Below are 12,366 nucleotides of genomic sequence, written 5' to 3'. Positions count from 1 at the left end.
GAGAGAGAGAGACGCAGGGAGACAGGCAGTGGGAGAAGCAGGGTCCATGCATGGAGCCTGAGTTGGGACTCGATCCCTGATCTCCTGGATCAGGCCCTGGACTGAAGTTGGCGCTAAACTGCTGAGCCACCCGGGTACCCCCATTTCCATCTTTGAATGGATCATATGGATCAGGAAGACAAGCAGATCGCACTACCCAAATTGCACCGTGTCACGTACACAGAGAAATGGAGTACTGCCAATAATATTCCTGCAATTCTAGTCCTTTGGGAGCATCTGTGTCTTCCTGGAAGCCCCACACTCACTGCTAGGAGGTGCACGGCACCTTTTCTTTTAATAAATTAATTTTTTATTAGTGTTCAATTTACCAACATACAGAATAACACCCAGTGCTCATCCCGTCAAGTGCCCCCCTCAGTGCCGTCACCCATTCACCCCCACCCCCCGCCCTCCTCCCCTTCCACCACCCCTAGTTCATTTCCCAGAGTTAGGAGTCTTTATGTTCTGTCTCCCTTTCTCATATTTCCCACACATTTCTTCTCCCTTCCCTTATATTCCCTTTTACTATTATTTATATTCCCCAAATGAATGAGAACATACACTGTTTGTCCTTCTCTGATTGACTTACTTCACTCAGCATAATACCCTCCAATTCCATCCACGTTGAAGCAAATGGTGGGTATTTGTCATTTCTAATGGCTGGGTAATATTCCATTGTATACATAAACCACATCTTCTTTATCCATTCATATTTTGATGGACACCGAGGCTCCTTCCACAGTTTGGCTATTGAGGACATTGCTGCTAGAAACATCGGGGTGCAGGTGCCCCAGCGTTTCACTGCATTTGAATCTTTAGGAAAAGTCCCCAACAGTGCAATTGCTGGGTCATAGGGCAGGCCTATTTTTAACTCTTTGAGGAACCTCCACACAGTTTTCCAGAGTGGCTGCACCAGTTCACATTCCCACCAACAGTGCAAGAGGGTTCCCCTTTCTCCACATCCTCTCCAACATTTGCAGTTTCCTGCCTTGTTAATTTTCCCCATTCTCACTGGTGTGAGGTGGTATCTCATTGTGGTTTGGATTTGTATTTCCCTGATGGCAAGTGATGCAGAGCATTTTCTCATGTGCGTGTTGGCCATGTCCATGTCTTCCTCTGTGAGATTTCTCTTCATGTCTTTTGCCCATTTCATGATTGGATTGTTTCTTTGGTGTTGAGTTTAATAAGTTCTTTAAAGATTTTGGAAACTAGCCCTTTATCTGATCCGTCATTTGCAAATATCTTCTCCCATTCTGTAGGTTGTCTTTTAGTTTTGTTGACTGTATCCTTTGCTGTGCAGAAGCTTCTAATCTTGATGAAGTCCCAATAGTTCATTTGTGCTTTTGTTTCTTTTGCCTTCGTGGATGTATTTTGCAAGAAGTTACTGTGGCCAAGTTCAAAAAGGGTGTTGCCTGTGTTCTCCTCTAGGATTTTGATGGACTCTTGTCTCATATTTAGATATTTCATCCATTTTGAATTTATCTTTGTGTATGGTGAAAGAGAGTGATCTAGTTTCATTCTTCTGCATGTGGCTTTCCAATTTTCACAGCACCATTTATTGAACAGACTGTCTTTCTCCAATGGATAGTCTTTCCTCCTTTTTTGAATATTAGTTGACCATAAAGTTCAGGGTCCACTTCTGGATTCTCTATTCTGTTCCATTGATCTATGTGTCTGTTTTTGTGCCTGTACCACAGTGTCTTGATGACCACAGCTTTGTAGTACAACCTGAAATCTGGCATTGTGATGCCCCCAGTTACGGTTTTCTTTTTTAAAATTCTCCTCGCTATTCGGGGTCTTTTATGATTCCACACAAATCTTAAAATAATTTGTTCTAAGTCTCTGAAGAAAGTCCATGGTATTTTGATAGGGATTGCATTAAACGTGTACATTGCCCTGGGTAACATTGACATTTTCACAATATTAATTCTGCCAATCCATGAGCATGAAATATTTTTCCATCTCTTTTTTCTTCCTCAATTTCTTTCAGAAGTGAACGGTTTTTATTCATTTTAGAGTGGGATTTCTCGATTTCCTGAATGTGAATGCCTGTTTCCCTTCCCAGATTAGGAAAGTTTTCAGCGAGGATTTGTTGAAGTACATATTCTGGACCTCTGTCCCTTTCGGCGCCCTCGGGAACCCAAATTAAACATAGTTTTTTCTTCCTCATTCTGTCACTTTTTCCCTAAATCTATCCTCATGGTCCTTTTAAATTTTTATTTATTTATGATAGTCACAGAGAGAGAGAGAGGCAGAGACATAGGCAGAGGGAGAAGCAGGCTCCATGCACCGGGATCCCGACGTGGGATTTGATCCCGGGTCTCCACGATCGTGCCCTGGACAAAAGGCAGGCACCAAACCGCTGTGCCACCCAGAGATCCCCTATCCTCATGGTCTTTTAATTGTTTGTCTCTTTTTTCCTCAGTTTCACTCTTTGCCATCAACTTGTCTTCTTTTTTTTTTTGTTTGATTGTTTGTTTGTTTGTTTGTAGGATTTCTTTTTTTTAATTAATTTTTATTGGTGTTCAATTTACCAACATACAGAAAAACACCCAGTGCTCATCCCGTCAAGTGTCAACTTGTCTTCTGTGTCACTCACTCGTTCTTCCACCTCATTAACCCTCGTCGTTAGGACTTCTAGATTGGATTGCATCTCATTCAATTCATTTTTAATTTCTGCCTGATTAGATCTAAATTCTGCAGTCATGAAGTCTCTTGAGTCCTTTATGCTGTTTTCTAGAGTGAGGAGTAGCTTTATAATAGTGGTTCTGAATTGGCTTTCTGACATTGAATTGTAATCCAGATTTTGTAACTCTGTGGGAGAGAGGACTGTTTCTGATTCTTTCTTTTGAGGTGAGGTTTTCCTTCTAGTCATTTTGCTCAGTGCAGAGTGGCCAAAAACAAGTTGTTTTTGGAAAAGGAGAAAAAGAGAGGAGAGATAGAAGGAAAGAAAAGAGAAACAGAAAAAAGAAAAAAGGAGAAAAAAGAAGAAAAAGAGAAAGAAAAAGAAAGTCAGGGAAAAAAGGGTGGGGGAAGCAAACAGAAATCAAAAAGCAAAAAAAAAAAAAAACCAACATGGGGGAGTATCTTCTGATTCTGTATATTTTAATTCCCTTGACTTCCCCTGGAACTTGTCCGTCTAGCAGGTCTTCAGGGGACGGGCCTTTTGTGCTGATTCTCAGGTGTTAGCACTTGGGGGAGCTGCTCTGCCCCCTGCTTGGCACAGGGCTCCATGGGGGTTGTTTACCCCGTGAGGCCCCAGGAGGAACAACTGCATGGCAGGGCCAGCTCTGGAGCCCTGGAGTCAGCTCCAGCAGTAACTCCAGAGCTCTCCGCCTGCAGGGGCCTGGATGCTCCGGGGGCGGGGCCGCTGATCTGGTCAGCTCGGGGCAGGAGCGTCATTGCTGTCCTGGGCCCTCCTGGCCTCTGCCTGTCCCAGGGGGAGGCCGGATCCTGGGCTGTGTTCCTGGCACACTTGGGGACCCTACTCTTCCGCCCTCTTGCCCCCGCTTCCTGCCTCTCATAATTTTATGGTCACTATCATTTGATTTCCTTTTCGGTATGAATATGGAATTTTCTATTATGTAAGAAAACAATTGGTATTTTTGTGAATTTAATCAAACAATTGGTATTTTGATTAATTTAATCGACATTGAAATTCTTAGAAGAAAAATGGAATCTATACAAATAAAAATATTCCTGGAGATTTAAATAAGTATGAAAAATAAAAATGAAATTTAAAAGTCATAGGCACTCTAAGAAAATAGATAGGCCTTAAAAAATATAATCAGATTTCGAAGAGAAAAATGACCAACACCAATGACTCTCAGTGTACATTGAAAGATGAATGGATAAAGAAGATGTGGTCTCTGTATACAGTGGAATAATACTCAGCCATTAAAAACGACAAATATCCATCATTTGCTTCGATGTGGAGGGACCTGGAGGGTATCATGCTGAAAAGGATAAACATTATATCGTCTTATTCATTTGGGGAATATAAAAATTGGTGAAATGGAACAAAGGAAAGGAGAGAAAATGAGTGAAAGTATCAGTGAGGGTGACAAAATATGAGAGACACCTAACTCTTGGAAGTGAACAAGGGGTAGTGGAAGGGGAGGCAGGCAGAGTGTAGGGGTGACTGGGTGATTGGCACTGAGGAGGGCACTTGGCAGGATGAGCACTGGGTGCTACAGTATATGTTGGCAAATTGAACTCCAATTAAAAAGTAAAAACAAAACAAAACAAAAAGTAAAAACAAAACAAAACAAAATAAAAAGGAACATAAATAAAATGCAAAGATTCTAATAGAGAAAGTATTGGAACATAGGCAAATTACATTACTAGTATTATGAATACACTAAAGTTGTTTCATGAAGAAATAAAAAATGAACAATAAAGATCAAATACAAAGACTAAAATCATTATCTAAAAACTTCTGCCTACAAAAGGACAATGAAAGATTTAAGAAGAATAAAGCAAAAAAAAAAAAAGAGTCCAAAATCAGATGGCTTTATCTATGAATTTTACCAAGTATTTTAAGAATTAAGGTAAAACTTTTCAATCTCTTCCAATACATAATGAGAATGGAAATTGCCCAAATTGATTTAAGGAGGGCAGAATGACTCTGACTCATGCAACAGAAACCACAAGAGGGGACACATGGACAATATCTCAGATACAGATAAATGCAAAAATGCTGGCATTCTGAATCCAACAGGACATGGACGGATCACACAGGACGACTTAGAGTAAATCATGCCTGGGATGCAAGGATTCTTGAACACTCCCAGATCATAAATGGGGGCCCTGTATTAACAGAGTGAAGGATTGGATGTACATGATTCTTTCCTATGATTCCTAAAACTGCTTGAAAATGTCTAACACGCTTTTATCTTCAAAATATCTTGAGTCGATGCACAAGAGCTTCCCTCCGTGAATTAGTCAAATTTTATGAAAAACCCACAATGACCACTGCATTCAAAAGTGAAAACCTGAAGCCCTTCAGTCAAGTCAGGACCCACACAGCGGGTCATTCCCACCATGAGTATTCAACATGTTATACTGAAGGAATAAACTGTGCCACCCCATATGTCAGCTGGTTCCCTGGATTATTGTGAATAAAATCACACGAGAATCATCCAGTGGACAGAGACTTTGAACCTCCTATGTCACCCTAATGGAAGGAAATAAATCTCCTGTGGGAAAATTTCCTTCTCCCTACTGGGAGGGGTGAACCATCCTCTTCACTCTTCAAACATCCTCTTCACTAGAACCATCTGTGGGACCCAGAAGGCTGCGGATTCCTCACTAATTCAATGACCCAAATCCAATATACTGGCCTTATATCTCAACAAACCCAACGTCCTGTTGTGAAAGAAGCACAAGTGCTGCCTACTTTGGTCATTGCATTTTGTGTTCTAGGGAGCTCATGCACATGCAACACGAAATACATATCCACTTAGGTCTGTCATATATCTACACCATAATTAGTCCAGACAAATAATCATATAGAAGAGAAGGAAACCCTTACTGGGGTAATGACTGGAATTCCAATCCAGGAAATGTAGGAAACAAAGAACAAAAGATAATTAAATCAATAGAATCAGAAAAACAACTTTGTATCCATATGATATGATCTCTTGCAAGGTCAAACCCAACAAGCTACAAAACCAAATCCTTAAAGAACAATTTCAGGAAATCTATAGGATGCAAAATAAACATGCAAAATATATCTAGGTTTCCACACACTAACAAAAATATTTATATTTTAAAGGTTTTATTTAACTGTTAATGAAAATCACACAGACAGAGAGAGGCAGAGACACAGGCAGAGAGAGAAGCAAGCTCCATGCAGGGGGTCCAATGTGGAACTGGATCTCTGGACACCAGGATCACTCCCAGAGCAGAAGGCAGACCTCAACCACTGAGCCACCCCAGCATCCCTAACAATAAAGTACTTAAAAGGCAATTAATAAACCTTATTACATTGACACCGGTGTTAAGAATATATGTAGGATTAAGTATTCTGAAAAAGGTAAAATACTGTACACTAAAAGAACCCACATTGATGAGAGATTTTTAAAAACTCAAAAAGAAATGCTAAGGTAATTTTTTTCATAGATATGAACACTTCATAATGTCAGAAGTCATTACACACAGTGGTCTAGAGATGTAAAGCAATCCTTGTTAATAGTTGTGAAGAATCAAATCTAGGTCTGGTGCTGGTTATATATTCAAAGGACATGCAAATAGGACCATCCCTTCACTGACTAAACCAGTGGAACACCACCCTGTGGCTGGGAGAGGAGCCCCAGCCCCAGGATCCACAGGTGACCCCGTTCAGGGATCAGGAGAGAACACTGATGACTAAAAATGGAATCTTTGCTTGGCTGGGTTTTCCTTGTGGCTGTTTTAAAAGGTAATTCATGGAGAACAAGACACCTTCAGTCTGTGAGTGGAAGTGAGTGAGAGAAATAAGGGATGTGGGACAGTTTTCTGAACAGGATGTCTTGTGTCTACAGGTGTCCAGGGTGAGGTGAAGCTGTTGGAATCTGGGGGAGACCTTGTGAACCTGGGGGGTCCCTGAGGCTCTCCTGTTTGGACTCTGGATTCACCTAAGTAGCTACAGCATGCAGTGGGTCCGCCAGGCTCCAGGGAAGGGGCTGCAGTGGGTCGGGTACATTAGCAGTGATGGAAGTAGCACAGGCTACACAGACGCTGTGAAGGGCCAATTCACCATCTCCAGAGACAATGCCAAGAACACGCTGTATCTGCAGATGAACAGCCTGAGAGCTGAGGACACGGCCATGTATTACTGTGCAAAGGGACACAGTGAGGGGACCTCAGTGTGAGCCCAGACACAAACCTCCCTGTAGAAGGGAATCGGGACCACCAGGGGTGCACACTCCTCACCACTTCTGTCTTGAAGGCCTAGGAGCAAGTGCAGATGGAGGTTCTGGGCAGGTTTCCTGTCAGGGTCTGGGCTTCTTCTCCAAGAAGCAGTTTCCCCCAGGGAGCCCCTATGAACACGATTATGGGTTTACCTATTTAGTCTCTTTCTTAGAGACTTAGAAATTCAAGTATAGCACTTACACTTACTTGTACTTAACTTTTCCTGACCCAAAATACTAATCAATTACAAATAACTCCATTCACGTCATCTGAACATATTCATGAGTCCTAGTGGCACTCACTGTGGATCACAGGACCCCAAGCTAACATGCTTCTTGCACACAACAGTGTAGAGGAATCTCCAATCCACAAAATAATAAAGAGCTGCTCTACAAAATGTTAAAATGTCCAGGTAGTGAGAGAGATTCCCAGAATGATATGGTAGGGGTGTGGACTCAGAGGTCACTCACACACTCATACAATCATGAGAGTATAAGCTTTTATCCCTTTCACCTTCATGTTCATTGGGAGCCAGGCAGACCTCTCATCACATCATAAATGCTGGATGGTGTCAGGGTAGGACACTGGCTCAGGGTGTATGTTGTGGGTCAGTGGTGGGGATGAGGTCTTGCTCTAGGAGGGGCTTGTGTGGAGTCAGAGTCCCAACTGTAGCAAAAGCAGGAACTCCTGGGTTATTGTTTCATTTCTTATCCTTTGGGTGGAGGAGACGAATGGGGATTGAATGTCAGGGAGCTATCAGGCAATAAAGAATGGACATGGTGTGACGAATAATTTCACTAAACAATCATCAAACTGGGAAGACAAAAGAAAGACATGGTCATTCTAAGTAGATAAATGCCTGAATCACAGGAAAACAAGATGAATAATATATGGAAGGAGAGTGAAATGTAAAATAATACAAATAGACCAAGATCCTACCACATCTCAGTTGGAAGCTCTCCTCTCCCCAGGGTCACCAGCTGGTTTTAAAGGTCATGTGTACTCCGTGTGCTCAGAGACCAGAAAATTGTACTGAATCCATGTGGATGCTCAGTGTGAGGAGCTGGATTGGAGGACCTTAGACCTGCAGGGAATAACTCATGGATCCTTTGGGTGCAGATATCAGCTCATTGTGTGTGACCCCGTGTTGGAACCTAATAGTCATGGGATGTGGGGAGGACGTGGGGCCTTAGGGGTGCAGTTACGTCAGGAGGTGCAGTCTCATTGTCGGATCAGCCCTTATAGTCTTGGACTGGGAAAGTTACCTGGCCCCTGGCCCCATGTAAGGTGATGGGGAAAATATGGGGTAGGATGTGGGTGCTCCCCACACACCACAGCTTACTGCACCTGGATCTCAGACACTCAGACTCCAGATCTGTGAGAATAAGTGTCTGTTGTTTGATCTGCCCAATCCATCTACAATGTTCCAGCATGGGGCACGGGATAAAGTGATTTTTTCTTTATGTAAATTGAATTTACCAACATTCACTATACCCTCAGTGTTCATCACATCATGTAATCTCCTTAACTCCCATCACCCAGTTACCCCATTCTGCAACTCCTCTGTTCCAGTGACCCTCAGTTGTTTTTCCCCCAGAGATAAGTGTGTCCCATGATTTGTCTTCCTCTCTAGTCTTACCCCACTAAGTTTCACTCCTTCCCTTATTGTCTCTTTCAATATCAATGAGACCATATCATTGCCTTTCTGTGATTGATTTATTTCTCTCAATATAATACCTCCAGTTCCATCCATGTTTACAGAAACATTATTTCATGTTATTCATTATGTCTGACAACTATGTAAATCCCATTGTATATATTATGTGCATTTATTTGTTATGTATTTTTTATTGCAGGTTGATTTCCAACATATACCATAGCACCCCAGGCTCATCTGTTCAAGTGTTCCGCTCAGTGCCCTTTAGCCAGTCACCCCATGCCCCACCCACTTCTCCTCCCACTACCTCTTGTTCATTTCCCAGTTTTAGAAGTCTGTCATGTTTTGTCACCCTCTCTAATTTTGTACACTTATTTCCCCTCATTTCCTCTATAATTCTGTACCCCATTTTTTATATTACCCAAAAGAGTGAAATCGTATAATATTTGTCCTCCAATTGACTTACTTCACTCAGCATAACACCCTCCAGTTCCACTCACGTTGAGGCAATTGGTGGGTATTCTTCCTCTCTGGTGGCTGAGGAATATTCCATTGTAAATATAGAATACATGTTCTTTATCCATCCATCTCTCGATGGACACCAGGGCTCCTTCCACAGGTTGGCTATTGTGGACATTACTGCTATAAGCATGGGGGCACAGGTGTCCAGGGATTTCACTGCATCTGTATCTTTGAGGTAAATCCCCAGCAGTGCAATTGCTGGGTCATAAGACAGTTTATTTTTAAATCTTTGAGGAACCTCCACACAGTTTTCCAAAGTGACTGTACCAACTCACATTCCCACCAAGAATGCAAGAGGTTTCCTTTCTCCACATCCACTTCAACATTTGTTCTTTCATGTCTTCTTAATTTTCCCCATTCTCACTGCTGTGAGGTGGTACCACATTGTCATTTAGGGGCCTTCCATGTTTTATTGGGTTTGACTTCTTGTTTCATAGCATATTGGTCTGAAAATATGCATGGAGTGAATTCAACCGTTCTGTACCACTTGACACATGAGTTGTGACCATATGTGACCAATTCTGGTGTATTTTCCATGTGCAATAAAGAAGAACGTGTATTCTGCTTTGGGAAAAATGCTCTGATATACTTGTGAAGTATGTGTGATCCAGTATGTCTCTCAAACCCCTTGTTTCTTGTTGAGCTTCTGCTTAGATGATTCTCACTGATGTCAGGGGACATTGAAGTCCCCGCTGTAAAGGTAAGTGCCATGAGTGTCATTAAATTTAGGGTTAATTGGTTTGTGCACTTGTCTTCTCCGAAGTTAGTAGTGTGAATATTTTGAAAAGGTAGATCTTCTGTTGGATAAACAATTTTTATAATATAGGATCCTTTTTCATCCTTTATTATAGGCTTTGTTTTAAATTCTAGATCAGCTCCTATGAGTATTGCTCCTCTTCCTCCCTCTTGACGTCCATTGACATGATTAGTGGGAGTTTACTCCCTCACTTTCAATCTGGATGTGTCTTTTTATTGAAAAAGAGAGTCTGGTGGAACACATGGGTGGCTCAGCTGTTCAGCACCTGCCTTTGACCCAGGGTATGATCCTGTAGACACAGTATCAAGTCCCACATCAGGGTCCCTGCATGGAGCCTGCTCCTCTCTCTGCCTATGTCTCTGCCTCTCTCTCTATGTCTCTCATGAATACATAAATGAAATCTTTCAAAAAAAGAAAGAAAAAGAGTCTTTGCTATAATTTTCTCAAATATATGTTCTGTCCTTCTCTCTCTTCCTTCCCTTCATGGGCCCTAAATATTTTAATTTAGTTTGAACTAATGGCACTAGTGATTTATCAAGCCTTTCGTGGTCCATTATTTGTGTTTCTCTACTTTCCATACCTTCTTTCCTTTCTATCACCTTGTCTTCTATGTCACCGATGCTCCATTCAACCTCATTTACTATGGCTGTTACAGCATCTAGTTTAGACCCTATCTCACATTGATCATTTTAAATTTTTAACTGAATTGGTTCATTTCTACACTAAGTTATAATGTAGTGTGTTTTAGCTTTCCTGAAATGGAACTAGTAACTTTATTTTTTTTTAATTTTTTAAAAATTTTTATTTATTTATGATAGTCACAGAGAGAGAGAGAGGCAGAATCACAGGCAGAGGGAGAAGCAGGCTCCATGCACCAGGAGCCCGACGTGGGATTCGATCCCGGGTCTCCAGGATCGGGCCCTGGGCCAAAGGCAGGCACCAAACCGCTGCGCCACACAGGGATCCCAGAACTAGTAACTTTAAAATTAATATCCTGTATTTGAGCTCTTACTTTTTACTTTATCCTTCTTAATTATATCTATGGCAGAGAGTATTACCTCTGGTTCTTTCCTTTGTTGTGAATGGAATATGCTCTAGGAATTGTATTACTGAGTATTTACCCCAAGCACACAGATGTAGTGATGCAAAGGGCACCTGAACCCCAGTGTTCATAGCAGCAAAGTACACAATAGCCAGACTTGGAGAGAGATATGATGTCCACCACAGAAAGGATAAATATCATGTGGAATATATACAATGGGATATTACTCTGCCGTCAGAAATATCAAATACCTACCAGTTACAGTGATATTGATGGAACTGGAGGGTTTTTTGCTGAGTAAAATAAGTCAATCAGAGGACAATTATCATATCATTTCTGTCTAATGTGGAATATATGTAACCTTTTAAGGTAACATTGGCTAAGGCTGGGAAGCCTGGGAATCATTAGAGAAGGAGACAGAACATGAGAAACCATTAACTATAGGAAACAGAATGAGGTATAATGCTGGGGAGGTTAGTGGGTCTACTGGGTCATTGTGTGATGTGCATTAAAGAAGTCAAATGATGTCATCAATACTGTTATAGACACCTGATGGATTATTGAACATGAGAAAAGAAGTATGTAGTATAAGTTGGCTAATTTAATGTAACAAAAAACAAAGCTATTTTATTTAAAAATATTATGGTATCAAAGAAGATATGGTCTTTGTATACAATGGAATATTACCCAGCCATTAGAAATTACAAATACCCACCTTTTGCTTCAATGTGGATGGACCTGGAGGGTATTATGCTGATTAAAAAAAAGTCAATTGGAAAAGGAAAAATATTTATGGTCTTATTCATTTGGGGAATATAAAAATTAGTGAAAGGGAATAAAGGGAAAGGAGAGAAGATGAGTGAAAATTTCTGTGAGGGTGACACAACATGAGAGACACCTAACTGGAAAATGAACAAGGGGTAGTCGAAGGGGAGGTGGGTGGAGTGTTGGGGTGACTGGGTGACAGGCACTGAGGGGAGCACTTGGCTGGGTGAGCACTGGGTGTTATGCTATATGTTGGCAAAGTGAACTCTAATAAAAATAATAAAAAATAATTATAGTTAAAAATATTATTGTATCATAAAACTAACATTAACAGCAATAATATAAATAAAATATTACAAACTGTATTAATCCAGTTTTCAACCCAAAAGAGCTTATTTTTGTATTTTAGTCAAATGAAAATAAATATTTTCCTGAACCTTCACCTGTACATCCTGGTTCCATTGCACCTCTGCTGTCCTGAATAGGGTCTGGTGACCTGAGCACTCCCTGGTGACATGAGAGCCCCTATAGCTCATCGATGTGTTAGTCCCTGCAGGAAGGTTTCTGTGTGGGCTGACAGTGACATCCCCTCACTGCATCTGCACAGTAATACAGGGCTATGTCCTGGGCTCTCAGGCTGTTCATCTGCAGATACAGCATGTTTTTGTCTTTGTCTCTGGAGATGGCGAA

General features: G+C 41.3%; 1 pseudogene; it reads left to right on the top strand.

The window, feature by feature from the left end:
- Positions 1-6,414: 6,414 nt before the first annotated feature.
- LOC121492615 lies at positions 6,415-6,893 on the top strand (annotated as a pseudogene).
- The last annotated feature ends 5,473 nt before the right edge of the window (positions 6,894-12,366 follow it).

Source organism: Vulpes lagopus, chromosome 6, assembly GCF_018345385.1.
Source record: "Vulpes lagopus strain Blue_001 chromosome 6, ASM1834538v1, whole genome shotgun sequence".
NCBI classification, from domain to species: Eukaryota; Metazoa; Chordata; class Mammalia; order Carnivora; family Canidae; genus Vulpes; species Vulpes lagopus.
The sequence above is the reverse complement of the archived record's forward strand: the minus strand, read 5'-3'. Positions and strand labels throughout refer to the sequence as shown.